The following is a 17,460-nucleotide window of genomic DNA, read 5'->3' on the forward strand; positions in this document are numbered from 1 at the left end:
AATGATCGATAGCCTTATTAAGAATCCACTTTTATAAGCCATCACTTATACTTTAATTCTTTGGACATATAATTGTTTCATTCATAATTTTTAAACACTTACTGAAAACACTGGGTGCCAATTTGAACAATTACATAATGATAGGATTATTTTTTCTCTTTTTTTTTGAGACAGAGTCTCAAGCTGTTGCCCTGGATAGAGTGCCATGCAACATCATAGCTCACAGCAACCTCCAACTCTTGGGCTCAAGCAATCCTCTTGGCTGGGTTTTTTTGTATTTTTAGTAGAGACGGGGTCCCACTCTGGCTCAGGCTGGTCTCAAACCCCTGAGCTCAGGCAATCTACTTGCCTTGGTCTCCCAGAGGGCTAGGATTACAGGTATGAGCCACCATGCCAGCCACTTTTGGCGGGGGCGGGGACGGGGGCGGATTCATTGATAATACTAAGAATTTGGTTACACTGACTGCAGTTGTTAGGTACAGACCCTATTGTGATTGTGTCCTGCAGGTTAATTTTTAATTATTTTTAACTAGAAAAACCCAAAACCTTGCAAAAATATTACTTATGTTGTAACTATCATACAACATACATGTTTTAAAACCAGTATTTGTTCAAAGCTTTAGTAGAAATATTATCTAAAATTTTCTCCTTGATTTCATATGCCAATTTTAAAATAAAAACATATAATTTTGCTTAAAGTAGTAAAGTTTTATAGATTCTTACCTCTACTCTGCTAACCTGAAATAAGCCTGTGTTCCATTGTTTCTTGCCTTGAACCAGAGGAAATAAATCAACGTGGCCATGCAGGAAAATGATGGAACCACTAATGAAGTCCAATGGTTGGTTCTTAAAACTAATTGGAAAACAGGTAAACTCGTTATTAAAGAAGTTAATTTGCTTCCATAAAAATAAACTGTAGCAGGTGATAATACAAATGAATTCTATCAAATCTCAAGGAAGACAGAATTCTAATGTCCTTTGACCTTAACAAAACAGCTTTATTGAGGTGTATGTATAATTCTGAGGCATATTGCCTATATCCTAATAATATATACAGTACAAACTGTACATGTTATAAGGCTATAAATGGGAAGTTTTGATATGTGCACATACCATGAAACCTTCACCGCAAACAAGATAACTCTCACCCCTCAAAGTATCCTTGCACTCTTTGGCAGCTATGATTCTGGACAAGTGTTGATCTGCTGTTTATAATTAGCAGTTAGTTTGTATTTCCTAGAAATTTATATAAATGTAATTGTATGATGCATCTTCTTTTTGTATTTTTTTGTTTGTTTTTGTTGTTGTTTTTTTAACTCAAGATATTTACTTGAAGGTGCATCCTTGTTTGTCAATAGTCCATCCTCTGGTGTTGCTAAGTTTTATTTCATTGAATGAGTAACCACAATTAATTTCTCCATCTTGTGGATGCACAGATGGGGGGTGTTGCCGGGTTTTTAGCTATTACAGATAAGCTTCTTGGAAAATATAGATTTTATGGACCTTTAATGTTAACAGATGAGAAATATGTATAACTATAAGAACCTGCCAAATTACTTTCCAAAATCATATTATATTCCCAATATATTCACTATATATATATTTATATTTATATATACATACATATATATATATACATACATATATATATATATATATATATATTTGTTGTTGTTGCCATTTGGCCAGGGCTTGGTTTGAACCCAGCACCCTCCACCCTCGGTATATGGGGTTGGCATCCTACTCACTAAGCCACTGAGGCACAGGCTCTGCCCATGTATCTATAATAACTTTTGAATTAATTTTTGTATGTGCTGTGATTTATGGATCAAAATAATTTCCTTATTTTTGTTTTTCTTTTTTTTTTTTTTACACAAGAATATCTAATTATTCAAGCCCCATTTTTAGTGAAGATTATTCTCAGTCTACTGATTACCTCTGTACTTTTGTAGAAAACCATTGACCGTATCCGTGTGACTCTATCTCTAGATTGTGTTCTCTTAGGCTGTTCTCTTTCTCCACCTTGGTATGAATACCACATGTTTTTCTTACTACAGATTTATAATAAAACTCAAAACCAGGTAGAATAAGTCTTTCAACTTAGTTTTTTCATTTTCTAGTTGGTTTGACTATTTTGAGTCTGTGCTTTAAACCTTTGGAATGTCAGGGAATAGGTCTGTGTGTGCACATATACATGTTTTTGGTGGAATCTTTGAAAATCAGCAGTCCTAATGGGCGACAAATAATTTTATGTTTTTGAAAATCTTAAGTATAAAATTATTATTACTATGATATTATAGAGATAAGGTGCCCCTCTATCACCCAGGCTGGAGTACAGTGGGACAATCATAACTCAGTCAACTTCAAATTCCAGTCTCAAACAATCCTCCCACCGAGCTTCTCAAGTAGCTAGGACTATGAATACACATCATCATGCCAGGTTATCATTTAAAATACTTTGTAGAGAAGGGTGTTTTACTATATTGTCTAGGCTGGTGTTGAGCCCCTGGTATCAAGCAATTCTCCTGCCTTGGCCTCTCAAAGTGCTGTGATTATAGGTATAAGACGCACTTGACCTTAGTTACAGAATTAGATACAGGATTATATTATTCATTATAGATTTAAAATTGTCATGGGTAATTTTATATGTTAAAAAGCAATAAAACCATTAGGTTTTGGAAGCTATATAACTTTTGATACTGAAATCCTGGAATTTCACACAAGCCGAGTGAAAGTCTGTTTAATATACTATTCCAAACCCTGTGTCACCATTTTATAGAAAAGAAAAATAGAATTCAAAAGCTCTAAATAATTTCCTCATGTTCCTACTGAATGTTGTCATAATTGGTGATATTTAGATTTAAATGGATACAGTTTCAAATTTTTGCCCTGTCATTTACTACCAGTGCGATTTTGAACATGATTTTGTTTTTAATCTCTTGTGGGCTTTTCCTCCTTACTTTTAAATTGTAATAATAGTTTTTTCAGGACTCATTTGAAGTTCCTGGAACAATTTAGGAGTTCAATATATTGTGACTATTTATACCAAGTGGAAAAGATAGAGTTTATGACCTTGATCTTCTGCTTTGCAATTCAGTGATCTCTCTGTGTTATACTCTATTGCCTTTTAGCACATAGGCTGATGATAGAAAAGGGAGACAGAATGAGAAATAGAGAAAGAAATGAAAAAGAAGAACTTATTTTAAGTTGATTGCTTCTAGAAATGTCCTATACTTTAGAAAAAATTAGTATACAATATAAGGTAAGACAACGCAACTAAAATACCTGAAGTGACTAGGATCGTGACTCCAGTGGCCTAAAGCTTTTTAATCTCAGTCACGGCAGTCTTAAACTGGATGTAGAGAGTGCAATGTCTAGCAATTTCACCCCAGTAAAATCAAAACAACCCTGCTGTTCAGCAGGTCCTTCAGGGACCATGGTCTGTCTCAGAAAAGATGATTGCTCCTAAAATATATTGGGCCATTTCAAGGCTTTTTTTTTCTTTTTCATCAAACTAAGTCTTTAGCTTACCTCTTGCTTCTTTTCCTGTTTTTTAACAAAATTTTCATCTACGCATCATCTACCCATCAATGATCCACAATGAATTGTGCAATGCAGTAATCATACTTTTTAAACTTAGCTCTGAAGAACCACAATTTAAAAAAGGGACACCTTTTTGACATGCAGATTTTGATTCAGTTTGGGGAAAGCACTGAGATTCTACACTTCTGTTTTGATTCCAGTAAGCTCTTGGGTGATGCTGGACCTCACACCACACTTTGAGCAGCAAAGTTTTGGTCTCCATCCCTGAGTAATCTCCAGAGTTGCGTGGGTAATTTTGGGGAATATGTAAATTTGTGTTAACATGCCCAGACCTGCCAAAGTAGATCCTTCAGGAGAGTAAAGTTTGGGAATTTATACTTCGAAAGAGTTTTCTCCAAGGATCCAGGAAGATGTTAAAAATAACAACCTCTAGGGCATGCTTGCTGTCCAATTAGAGAGGGTACCAGCTATAGCCCTGGCCTGGATCCTGTGCCCCCATTCTGCCAGGTTTACTATTTTAGCTGTTGAATATGGGAAGATAGAAGTGTCTCAGAGTAGGACTTGTGGCCATTTTGGCTCTGGCACTAAAATTGAAGTGTGTTATTTATTAACATTTATGATATATTTTAATAATTTATTGACCAGTTTAAACATCTTTGTTCTTTCTGGAAGACTATCAATTTATAGGATGGAGGAAGTCAAGCATTGGTTCCCAAACTTTTGATGCTGGGAAGCCAGGAGCTTATTTAAAGGGCAGATATTTACATGACTTGGCTTCAGTGGTGTGGGTTAGGACCCAGGAATCCCAGGCATCTTTAAATGAGCCCTTTAGATGATTTTGATGCAATTTGTCCATGATTTAAAATCTCTAGATTGTCAGCATCAGCAGTGGGGCAACTTCTTCAAGACACACATCTCACAGTTAAATCTCATACCTTTAGTCAATGTAGTTGAGTGGTTGATAAGTATAAAATAATTGAAATCAATTGAAAAAAGTAATTTCATGCACGCTCCTTGTACATTTCCTTGCCAGCATCAATCATTTAGAAAAAACACAGTTTTTTCCATTATATATAATTCAGGTAAGTGACCCTTTTCTCATTTTTGCTTCTCAGCATCTGTCTGCCTTAACATCTAATGGTCTCCTTAAGTATAACTTTTGCATTAGGGAGCAAGAAAGGTTGCTGACAATCTTGTTTGAAACAGCCCACAGACAACTTTAATTTCCAAAGATGCACTTTTTCAATGGGAATTTAAAAGTGTCTTGAGCTTTTAGTGAAATCATTGCTCTTTCTAAGAATCTCCTCACCCTCTATAACATTTGGGTCTGTATTGCTACCCACCAGGTTGCAATTAGGAATGGACTCTGAACCTGTTCTGATTCCCAAAGAATTTTGTGCATGTTCTTTACATGGCCTCCCTATGCACTTATTTTTTTTGAAGACTTTCTCAAAGTTTGCCTGGGGTAAAACCAGTATCAATAAAGAAGAGTGGACTTGGGGGAAAAAAAAAAACAAAACAGCAGATTCAAGACAATTTCACCCCTCCTACCTGAATTAGAATCTCAGGAGGTGGAATTTGCATTTTAGTAAACTGTTAACAATGGTTCTGACTTATGCACAGAAATACTTGAGAACTTCCATTTTCTTCTTTCCTGAATTCCCTATGGCCCATGCTTGCCAAAGCCAGGGGTGTCCTTTGTTAAAGAAACACTTATGATACTCAATAAAAAACCATGATTCAGACTCTATTCAAGGGGCCCTTCTAATAAAGGGAGACAGAATGAGAAATAGAGAAAGAAATAGAAAAGAAGCACTTATTTTAAGTTGATTGCTTCTACAAATGCCCTCTAATTAAAAAAAAATAGTATATAATATAAAGATATTACAATAACTATGTATGTACAAAGATATTGCATATTACAAGTATATACAATAAGATTTTGTGATAGGGGAGAGAGATCTCAGGCTCAACTCCTAATATAACAGACAACAGTGAGAATTTACAGCCGTGAGGGTAGGGGGGTGGGGGATCTGTGGATGAAAAATTGCTAAGAACTAATTTAAGGAGTAAAGGGGATTTTGGCTAAACAAACCTACCAGGATTCTTGATGAAGGCAGGTGAGGGTGACCAGACAACGCCTGGGGGGTAGGGGAGGATGAGAAACCTGATAAGATGTTAGGGTGATCAGATATTGAGGGTGGGTCATTGTTGCTAAGTTGACTTTGTCCGATTCTTGCTAAAATTAGACCATGAAGAAATGAGCACCCCAAATCAGGGCCTCGTTGAGAAGAGAGTTTAGAGGAGTCTGACCCAGAATTTAGTCAGATAGAATATCTTTGTCACCTTTACTTTCCTCCACCACTGTCTTCACCAAACACTTTTTCCTTGCTCTGCTGAACAGAACAGATGGTTTGGCTTTTCAAAGGTGTATACTGTGTGCATAAGCTGAACTGAGAAGGGCAAGGGGGTACTCCCATCCCCAAGGAATTCTTTATGAAACAAGCAGGAATTTTATGCCTTAAGGACTGCTGAACGTGACTCATTTATTTTTTTCAAATTTTACTTCTCATTCGCTCAACTTTGTCACAACTAGTTCTCACCTTCCTGAGAGTCTTCCTCTGTATCCCCCCCACCACTAATCACAGGTCTCCCTCAGGAATTTTCCCTCCACCCTTTCCACTATATAGTCTCTTTCAGAAATGCCATCTATTCCTACATATCTATCAGTAAGTGTCACCTGCCCTCACATTTCTCTAAAAATTAAGTACAAATTCAAACTCTTCTAGTTTAAGAAACTTAAAATGCATACACCCCAGAAGCTCATGAACAGAGAAGAAATCTTTCTTTTTCTAGAAGTTATCACTCATGGCCAACCTTTTTATTATCAGTTCCTTTCTCTCCCAAATTTCACACCAGAAATGGAAATCTCCTGTTTCCTTTGAGAAAAATGTCTCCAATTACTCTCATTATTACTGGCCCTGCCTTCCTTGTCCTTGACCTTCAAACTTTGGCTGTATACATGATTTGGAACCCTTTATTTTTCTCATGGTTGTCTTATATTGCTTACAGTAGCCTATATTCTAAGAAATCTCCATCCTTACAAATCTTTATTATTTTAAGTCTTTTTCATATAAAATTCTCTAAAATGCTATTTTGAAATCATTTTTTGAGCTGTTTACAAATCTTGTGCTTTGTAGTCTTGCTTTTGTTCCCTGATATCATTTCCCGACGCCTTTGGCTTTCTGCTATCTTATTTGCCTTGGGCATATTTTACAAAGGAATAAGATGGCTTTATGATTAACGTTGAAACAGTTTTTAGATCTCCCCCAGAATATTCTAAATGTATGCATTTTATCATACGGAAAGATCTGATGCTTTCTCAAATGTTCAGTTACTTCTTTCCAAGTCTTCGTGACTTCTTGATGTTTGCTGGTATTATGTTTTCCCTTCCTACCTCTGTTTCTTACTTGCATTAACTGAAAAGTGTACACGTGGCCGGAAACAAAGGGACACGCTGATTCTCCAGCTGGCAGAAGAGGGGGGCAGACTTCATCTGGCTGAAAATTAATTACTTCTGAACATGACAAGGGTCTAGCCATGGAATTAGAAGTAAATGTCTGTCGCAAATGGTTTAAAATTAAATGATATTTTCCCAAGTTGTTTTGAGGCTTGTGATTACAACTGAATACTAACCCTTTAATAAAGTCTCCATAAGGTCTGGTACAGCAGTTCTTACTTGAGGAAGAGGTTTCTGCCTGCCAGGCTGTGGGTAAACTTAGCCTTCCAGAAAATCACTCCTCAGCACCTCTCTGACAGGCAACGGGAAAAACAAAACAAAACAAAACCCAAAAACCCCACTGTATCATAGTCTCTGAAAAAGCAAGAAAATTCTCAAAACAGATACTTCACAAATGCCACAAACAACAAAATGGAAAACCCTTTGGTCTCATCAGGGAACAAAATTATCCAAGATGTAGTTGTTTTCCTTTTCTAAATAAAAACACAAAATCTAAATGTTCCCAGGTAAACTGACAAGTTTTGAAATGGATTTTTCCCGAAAGTGTGGAAATGAGGGATAGGTAGTGGAAGGTAGAGAATAGTAAATAGCTTGTTTTTCTATTCACAAAAATGATATTTTTAATCATGTGGTTTATATTTTATAACATAATATCCTCTGTCTTATTCAAAACTTACCTAACTCTACTCTTAAAGGGCAGTGTAAGAAATCTTGGAAACATTTTAGTTCCCAGGTGGCATTGCCTTTTACTTTAATTTTAAAGGATGAAGAGATCTCCGCTAGGAGGAGGTGTCCGGAGACCTGTGGAGGATCCCTCAAGCAGAACAGTGTTTAATATATTACTTCTTTTATGCATTGGGTCTGCTTGAGCAGTATAAGAAAATATTACCTTTGAGAGGTCACCTGAGCTGACTGCTCACCCACAGAACTTTCCATTCAAGCAAGTAGCAACATTTCACAATGTTTGGAACTTACAACCTGCCTCTGCACTGTAAAGGGTGGGGTTTGAATGTTCAGTTCCAAACTCAAAGAAAGGGCAAAGGAGAAAGAGTATGGAAGGAGAAAAGAATAGTGCGCAAAATGGAAAATGGCGCCTCGTTCATGCAGGCTGCCTTGCTCCCTCACCAACAGCCCCTGCTTCCTGCCAGATTTACCTCCAGGCCTTTACCTATCTCCTCCTCTTTTGTTTCCATCTCCACTGCCTTTACTAACATCCGCCCATACTAACTGCTTCCCCATTTGTCATAAGGAAGCCCAACTCCGATCATGGCACTCCTTGGCTCTCATTTACTTCTAATCCAGTCGGAGCCCAAATCCCTATGGATTCTGGTGCAAAGGAATCCCCCTGCCTTGTTTGTCTTGTATTCTCTATTCTCCAATAAGACCAAATGACTCAGCACAACTGGACTATCTGTGGGCTTCACTGGTTCCGCAATGATTAATACCCCTTTAACTCTAAAAGTTCCCCATTTGAGAAATAAATTATTAATTTATGGTTGATGAATGAGTCATTAATATTCCATGATACTGCACTTTCCATGAACTATTTTCTGGCAACAGTGTCCCTCTTATCTAAACACAGTATATCTACATTTTCATCAGACCATTCTTCTCTACTCCTTTTATTTTTCTTTTATCCTTTCCCCCCCTCAACTCTCTTAAGGTATTATGGAAATGGGAAGTACTGTGGGTGTTATGGACTGAATGTTTTGTTCCCTGCAAATTCATATGTTGAAACTCTGACACCCCAACATGACTGTATTTTGATATAAGGCCTATTAGGAGATTAGTAAGTGTAAATGAGGTTATAAAGGTATAGCCTTAATCTGATAAATTGATATTCTTATACAAAGATATGACGAGAGAACTCACTGTCTCTGCCACGTGAAGACCCAAGAAGGTGGCTGTTTGCAAGCCTGGAAAAGGGCCCTCACCAGAGCCTGACCACATAGGCACACTGATGTTGGGCTCTCAGTTTCTAGAATGGTGATAAACAAACTTCTTGTTTAAGGCTTTCAAAAGTGGATGGTATTTTGTTATGGCAGGCTAGATGATTAACTCGGCAGCCTAGATTAAATTCTCTGTGGGCAAGAACATTTTTATATACTTAAAAGATCAAGAGCAATAGGTTACACATAGTAGTTTCACTAAACACACACTTACATTAATCAAATTATAAAATTTTTAGCTAGCTTTAGTAAAATGTTGTTCTTTAACAATCCATTTGAATCAACTGTGTTTGACTAATTTATTTGCTGCCCACTTCCTTCATTACACTGCTAATCATTTCTGCTTGTTTTAAGTATTATTTTAAGGTGACTTATCCTAGGAGCCTCATGTCAGAGTTTATAGCTTTTGCCATCCCTGAAATGGCTTATGCTTTGCCTGCTGCTAAACTGTTACTGACCTTCCATCTGCTCTTACAGCGCTGTGACCACTGGGGTTAATTGATGACCCGAGACATCAATTAACTCTTTTGGCATATCTTGAAGATGTCAACACCTGGGTAACAAAAAAGGAGAGGGGTAAATGTCCTAAAAACACCCCGATGTCCCAGAAATGAAATATTTATATTCCATGTACCCATCACATTCTATTATCATAATGTTTTTCTCAATTTATGTTTTTGTATTTTCCTACAATAGGAAGGTCCAAGATATCAAACATCAGCTTTGCTTTGGTTTATGTTTATACATCAATTTGTTTTTGAGCTTGTAGTACAATATAATGGCCAGTTTGATAATAGAAAATAAAAGATATAAGTCCAATAATGTTTTAATACAGGCCATCTATGAATTACTAATGAACAATAGATTAATAGACCCTGATCTTACTACTAACACTACAGATTGCATTTGTTAAATGTTCCTTGATGATTTGGAAGGCACTTAGGTAGCTTCATATGGAATCCCCAGTTCACTATTTTGAACATATTTTCCCCTGTACTATACACAAGCAGCTGTCTTTTCCCCATAACATGCAGCTTTTACTAATTCGGTCTATATAATGTTATAGATGTGAATCAGGGTTATGCTAAAATGGCAATGCCATCAAATATCTTCCTATCACTAATGCTTAATATGTTTCCTAATTGATGAGAAGGGAAAGCTAGTTTCAGTAAAGTAAGAACATTCCCCCCAAGTAATTCTATTTAAATCTGGCATAATATGAACTATATATCTTTAGGATTACTGCAAAAGACTATAGTAACCTTTTCTTTAAAATGTTCTTGCATTTTCATGTGGTTTCGCACTGCCAGCTTCTTGGTTCTGCTTCAAAATGTCAAAACTCTCCTTATGTTTTCATCCTGGGCTCAAGATAAGTTGTTTCTCAGAGAAACTTCTTACAGATTCAACAATTTTTGGTCCCAGATTCAACAATTTTTGGTCTCTGGAAATCAGAGCGTGATTTTAAGTAAAATTTAAAGATCATCAGTCCATTGACAGAAATTCTCTTTTCTTAATGAGTTTGAATGCCAAAGCTTTAGGATGAGGTTATATTAAATTTCATAAATTGTAACATATTATGTTTACTTCAGAAATAATTATGCTAGTTATTACAGTTGTACTATTACAAAATAAAGAACTTTCACATTTCAGCACACTATTAACTTGGATCAAATTTTATAATTCCCCAGGGATTCTTGAAATACTCTTATGAACAAAGGAAAGATTAGTGATCTTTTAAATGATTCTGCTCAATGACACAGATGAAACCTAGAAAGAAGAATGGATTAGCAGAGTACTGACAACATGAATGTAGCTCCAGCTATTAGAAACAGAGCCAAGCGTAAAGGCAAATTTCTTGGATTTAGCACAGAGCTTCTGAATTGACAAGGTCAGGCACCTCGAAGGTGGCCAGAAGAGTCCTTTCCCAACATATGGAGACTGGAACATGATATCTATCAGTCTGCAAAGAATCTTCTCATCCTCATTTTTTAAGCTTCTTTTATTTAGAATACTTTCAGACTCACAGTAAAATTGAGTGAAATGTACATGTATTTCCCATACACTCCCTGCTCCCACACGTGCATAGCCTTAGCCCTTACTAACACCCCCCACCAGTGGTACATGTGTTCTATATAACACATGAACCTACACTGACACATCATTATCATCCAGAATTCATAGTTTACATTAGGATTCTACATTTTGTAGGGATGGGTAAATGTACGATGACACAAAGCCACCATTATAATAGCTGAGTTTCATTGCCCAAAAAGTCCTATAGGCTCCAAGTATCCAACCCTCCTTCCCTCTAACCCCTGGCAACTACTGATCTCTTTACCATATCCATGGTTTTGTCATTTCCAGAATGTCATATATTTGGAATCATACAGTATGTAGCCTTTTTAGATTGGTGTCTTTCACTTAGTAATATGCATTTAAATTTCCTCCATTTATTTCCACGACTTGGTAGTTCTTTTTAAAGCATTGAATAAATATTCCATTGTCTGGTTGTTTTTTTTTATTCACTCACTTACTGAAAGACATTTTGTTTGCTTCCAAATTTGGGCAATTATTAATAAAACTGCTATGAACATTTAGGTACAGATTTTTACATGGCTGTAAAATTTCGGTTTCCTTGTGTAAATACCAAGCAATATGATTGCTAGAATGGATGGTAAAAGTATGTTTAGTTTTATAAGAAATTGCCAAACCATCTTCTAAAGTGGCTGAATCACTTTGCATTTTTATCAGCAATGAATCAATGTCCTTGCCAGAGTTTAGTGTTGTTGGTGTCCTGGATTTTGGCCACTCTAAAAGGTGTTCATTGGTATCTCATTGTTGTTTTAACTTGCATTTCCCTGATGCCATATTATGTGGAACTTCTTTTTATATACTTATTTGTCTTCTTCATATGTTCTTTGTTGAGATAATTACTAAGTCCTTTGGCTTATTTAACTTTGGGTTGTATACTGTCTTATTGTTGAGTTTTAAGTATCGTTTGTAAATTTCACATAGGTCTTTTATTAGATTTATCTCTTGGAAATGTTTTTTCCAAGTCTGCAACTTATCATTTCATTCTCTTAACCATAACTTTTGCAGAACAGAAATTTTAATGAAGTCAAGCTTATCAATTCCTTCTTTCATAGGGAGGACCTTTGGCATTGTATCCCATTCTAATATTTTTAAGTTGAAAAATTCAGTTATTGCATCTTATCCATATATTTTCATATATTACATATTTTCCATATATTATATATTTTTATATATTACATATTTTTTCATATACTTTATATATATAGAAAGAGAGAGTGCATGCAAGCATTTGCGCTAGCCTTTCTTGGATCAATGACAGAATAATATCAAGATTGATTATACACAAAAATATCTTAAAGGCAATATGTAAAACATTGATTACATTATATTTTCAATTTATGACAAGTAATTTGTCTCCATGATAAAATTTGCATTTTGTGAGTATTTCATCAAGATATTTAAACCAATACATTTCTCAGCCTCAATACCAAGAGGAGAACTACTCTAATGTGACCAATTTAATTTAATCTGTTTTGTCAACCATGCTTAACATTGAAATAATAACCCCTGAGATTCTTTTCTCTCAATTCTGTAGAGATATTTTTATTTTCCTAGATGGTGGTGAGCCTGAAATAATGTTCTCCAGGCAGTCTTATTTTTTTTTTCAATAAATGTCTTTTCTCATAGGCTAATTAAGGAAATGCATTTGCAGCAAAACAGGCAACATAGATTACAAATTAATTGCTGAGAAACTTCCAGAAAAAAATGAAGTGATTTAAAATGCCAGAGACATTCTCTCCAAAGTTTCCTATCAACATAAAATCATCTAAAGAAGAAAAATAAGCCCTAACACACAAAATTAATGAAAATAACTAAATATACACCAAAAGCTGTTAGACCCTTTCTACAAATTTTAGATCAATGGGCCAGGATTAAGTTATAGCATTTAGGGGAAATCTGAACCCTAACTGAAATAATGTTAGTCAGAGCTCAATTAAGAGATCCTAACAGTACCCCGAAGAATTTCTTCTGAATGATATTGGAAGAAGGACTCCCAAAAGTCACCACTTAAAGCCAATTTCAAAGGCACTTGACATGGACGAATGTGTGTTTCAGAATTAAGTGGTGTATTCTAGAGCATTCTGCCAGTGATGTTTTCAATAATCTGGGGCATTTGTCAAAAATCCAGTAGTCTTTTTCTCTCATCAAGAGTGAATAAAACAAATTTTTCTATGTTGTTCATGTTAAATTTGGAGTGAAAAATATAAAATTGTGTCAAATTTGTCCTAGTCCCAAGGCCACTGAAGATAGGAGAAACTGGCTCTGAGGAAACTTGGTGTTGGCCAAGGCCTTTAGATTCTTGAAATATAAAAGAATGAGAGTTAGAAGGTCCCTGTAAATATGATAGTCTGTACAATGATTGATAACAAATGATATTTAGCAGGGAGAAGGTTTTGGTCTGATAACTCAAAAAGCTTCTACTTGGAAGTGTCTCTCACTCAAAGCTGGGCCTCACCACTCACAAACTGTCTGAAATTATTCAAATTATTCAAACTGTTCGTTCCCCAGGTTTAATACAGGCAAAAGCTGCAAATGATCAAAAGCAAAGTGAATACATTTACAAAGCACTTAATACAGTGCCTGGCATACTGTAGACATTCAATCAATGTCCTTTTAATTTTCATATAAACATTCTCATACTACATGTATCCCTTTAGGTACCCCTTTAAGCCTTTTTATGAATTTGCTGGGCATGTGTTCACCATTAACAGTGTTTAGATTGGTTGTGTCATTATAAAGGACAGACATTCATAAATAATCAAAACTTATACATAACAGGTACTTTGAATAAAGTAAGAGAAATGTAACCTTTGTAATAAATAGACTTCTCCTTTCTTAAACTTGTTCCATCCAAGTCACTCAATGACGGCAGTGTTTTTCTCTTGATTCAGGAAGAACACTCACAAAATGTAGGCTATTTCTCCTCCCTCATTTCTCACTAGAAAGGTATTAGGTTGGAGCATGGGAGAGAAACATAGTATCCTATTCTCAGGTATACAAGCTGATTATTAGCTTGAATTACTGCATGCAATATTGTCAAAAATGTCTACTTAGTCATTTGGTCTCTGGTTATAGTCTTTACCTTATCCATTGGTTAAAACCATTATGACCCTTCTGGCTTTCAATGTCCTATCAGCAACATTCTGGTCATAGGAGATGTTATGAGTGGCCATGTATATCCCTTTAATAAGTGTGAGGACTTGCCTTAGGTGATCCTAAGCCATCTCTCTGGGATCTCCATGCTGCCATCTATATCCCTCATGCCATGGCCATCATAGGCTAGAGAACTCTGGAAAGCTTGCCAGCTTCCAAAGTAGTCAGAAGGAAGAGAATGTGCTCTTTTCTTAATCACCAAATCTCTCTGGCTTTCCTCTCTTCCCCCTACAGAAAGGGACCACCTTCAACATTACCAATACCTAATTCTCTTGGTTTTCCTAGATATTCTTTCTCTTCCTTCAGTTTAAAAGATATTCATCTGACTGATGTGGTGGTGACAGATTAAATAATGTATTCATTTTAATATTTGAAGTGTTGCCCAAATGAACCCAGGAATTTGATGTTGGTTATGGTTCTGCAGTGACAATACTCCTTTGGAGCAAATCAAGGTTAGTTTCTTGAACAAAGTGGAGAAGGAATTATTACAAGGTAAAAAGAAATTGAGGCAGGGAGTATGATACTTACAAACTAATATGTCAAAATGTTACCCTTTCTATTTCTCTCTTTAGAAAATAAATGGATTATGTCTTGAATTAGGACAGTTTTATTTCATTCATCCATACCTGGAAAGAGTCCAGCTAGTTGACCCATTTATGCATATACAGACATTATTCTTCTATTTTTTTTCTGATTGAGAGACAACCAAATTGGGGAATAGGTACCCTAACTAGAAACAATCAATTTCTAAAGGATTTATTTGGAAAAAATATCTGAAAACAAGATAAACATTATGGTGCCATCCAAGCAAGAAGGTAGAGCCCAAATGGCATGTTTTTAGATTATAAAATTACTTGCATAGTGATTATGACTTTTAGATAACTGAATAGCCAAATACTAGTACATGGAGAATGATACCACATCTCAATTTATTTTAAAAAGTATCTTATATTAACCTAAGTATGATAGCTGTATTAATTTTAATACAAGCTAACATTAGGTATTCCACTCTGTTGTGTTTAATATGTATTAATTTTAAGTGCTTAATATGTATTAATTCGTTTAATCTTCACAACTTATTATTATCCACATTTAATTTGCCAGATTTGACAAACAGAAATAAAGGATGTCAAGTTAAATTTGAATTTCATATGAACAATGAATAAATTTTATAAATATGTTCTAAGTATTGTGTAGGACATATAAACGAAAATTACTCATTATTTTTCCATAATTAAAATTTAATGGGACAGCCTTGATTTTATCTGACAATCCCAACCTCGTTTCACAGATAAGAAATCTGAGGCACAAGCAAAATATATATCATTTCGTGTTTGCCTTAAAGCAGGGTTAGATGCACTACCTCACCACATAAGAGCCTTATTCATTTCCTATAAATTTATGCTCTTTCTATCGTCCTCATGAAAAGTGATTAATCTCAGTTTGTGTCTCCTGGGAATCTCTTAATACCATAGACTGCTGCTAACACCAGTTGCTCTGCCTTGAGTCTAAGGTGTTGCACATTTTAATCAAATAACTCAGCCCACTGTTAGTTTCTCTCTTGTGTTATTTGTAACTGGTTGATTTGTAGTCTTCATGTGTCCTCATCACTTCATGATTAAATCATTCAAATGCCTCTTATTTGGGGCCTTTCTCTTAAATCTTCACCACAATATTTCGACCAAAGACGTAAACCTTAGTCTACTCCTACAAATGCTGATTATCACTAAACCTGTCTGTGTATTAAGGATAAGCAGATATTGTTTTAACAATAATAAAAATCAACTCTGAGATAACATCCTGAAACCAACTTTGTCTATTACCCATTAAACTGTTAAACTAATTTTCTGCTATTTAGTTTCCTAATTTCCCTTGTAACTACAGCAACTTCCTTGAAGCAGACTATGACTGTGTTTTATATCATACTTGGAATAAATCGTGATTAGGTTTACATTTTTTTTAAAGTGATATTTAAGTTGAAATTTCAGGTTCTTGCTAAGGGTTATTTTTTGTTACATGACTTACAGATTTTCACTTTAAAACTTTGTACATGACATATTTTATATGAGTTGTGAGTACTTTGGAATCATAAACAGAAAACTTTTAGAATCAGAGACATTTGCAACAGATAATCAACCTCCCCAGGAAAATTTTTTACCAAAATTTTATAGTGTAGTTCAGTGAGGTTCTATCCTGTACATACCTTATTAATATTCCTAGTGCATAGAATAATCTTTACTAGTAACAGTTTATTACTCTGTCTATATACAGTGCATGTTCATAATATGCATGTCTTTGAACTAAATAATTTCTTTTTTTTTTTTTTTTTTTTTTTGTAGAGACAGAGTCTCACTGTACCGCCCTCGGGTAGAGTGCCGTGGCCTCACACGGCTCACAGCAACCTCTAACTCTTGGGTTTACGCGATTCTCTTGCCTCAGCCTCCCGAGCAGCTGGGACTACAGGCGCCCGCCACAACGCCCGGCTATTTTTTTTTTGTTGCCGTTTGGCCGGGGCTGGGTTTGAACCCGCCACCCTCGGCATATGGGGCCGGCGCCCTACTCACTGAGCTACAGGCGCCGCCCAGAACTAAATAATTTCTTAATAACACTAAGCAATAGTATCATGGAAGTCTCACCATAATCTTCATGGATGGATTGCAATGATTCCATTTTATATATAAAGCAATAGGCTTAGCCAAAATCACACAGCTAGTAAGCAGGGGAGCAGGAATTCTAATTGAGCCAGGGATCTTAAAGACTGTATAATATTGTGTTTGATAGAAATACAAGATTCCCCCAATTTTTTGGATGATGTATATGTCAGCATATGGGATCTCCTCACAGACATTCTCTGGAGACTATTGGTAAGGTAAATAAAAGCCACTATACTTCATCTCCTCTCTTGTTATGGGCTATTTCTTGATGAATACCCAGCTATTAGGGCCATTTTCCTTAGGGTAGATGGTTAAAAGTGGTATAAGCTAAATCGATAGAATCTGCATGCAAGCCCATTGGCCATAGTACAGATTATCTGAAGTTTGTTCCTTGAATTCAGGCGAAGAACTCAACCACTCCCAATACTGTAATTTAAAAACTTCTTGAACTTTTCACTATCTCCCCTGACTTCCACTGGGCCTATTCAGGTCAAGGAGTTGACATTCACTGTAGAGTATCCCAACTAAGTCAGCCTTCTACTTCATA

Source organism: Nycticebus coucang, chromosome 9 (assembly GCF_027406575.1).
Source record: "Nycticebus coucang isolate mNycCou1 chromosome 9, mNycCou1.pri, whole genome shotgun sequence".
In the NCBI taxonomy this organism is placed as follows: domain Eukaryota; kingdom Metazoa; phylum Chordata; class Mammalia; order Primates; family Lorisidae; genus Nycticebus; species Nycticebus coucang.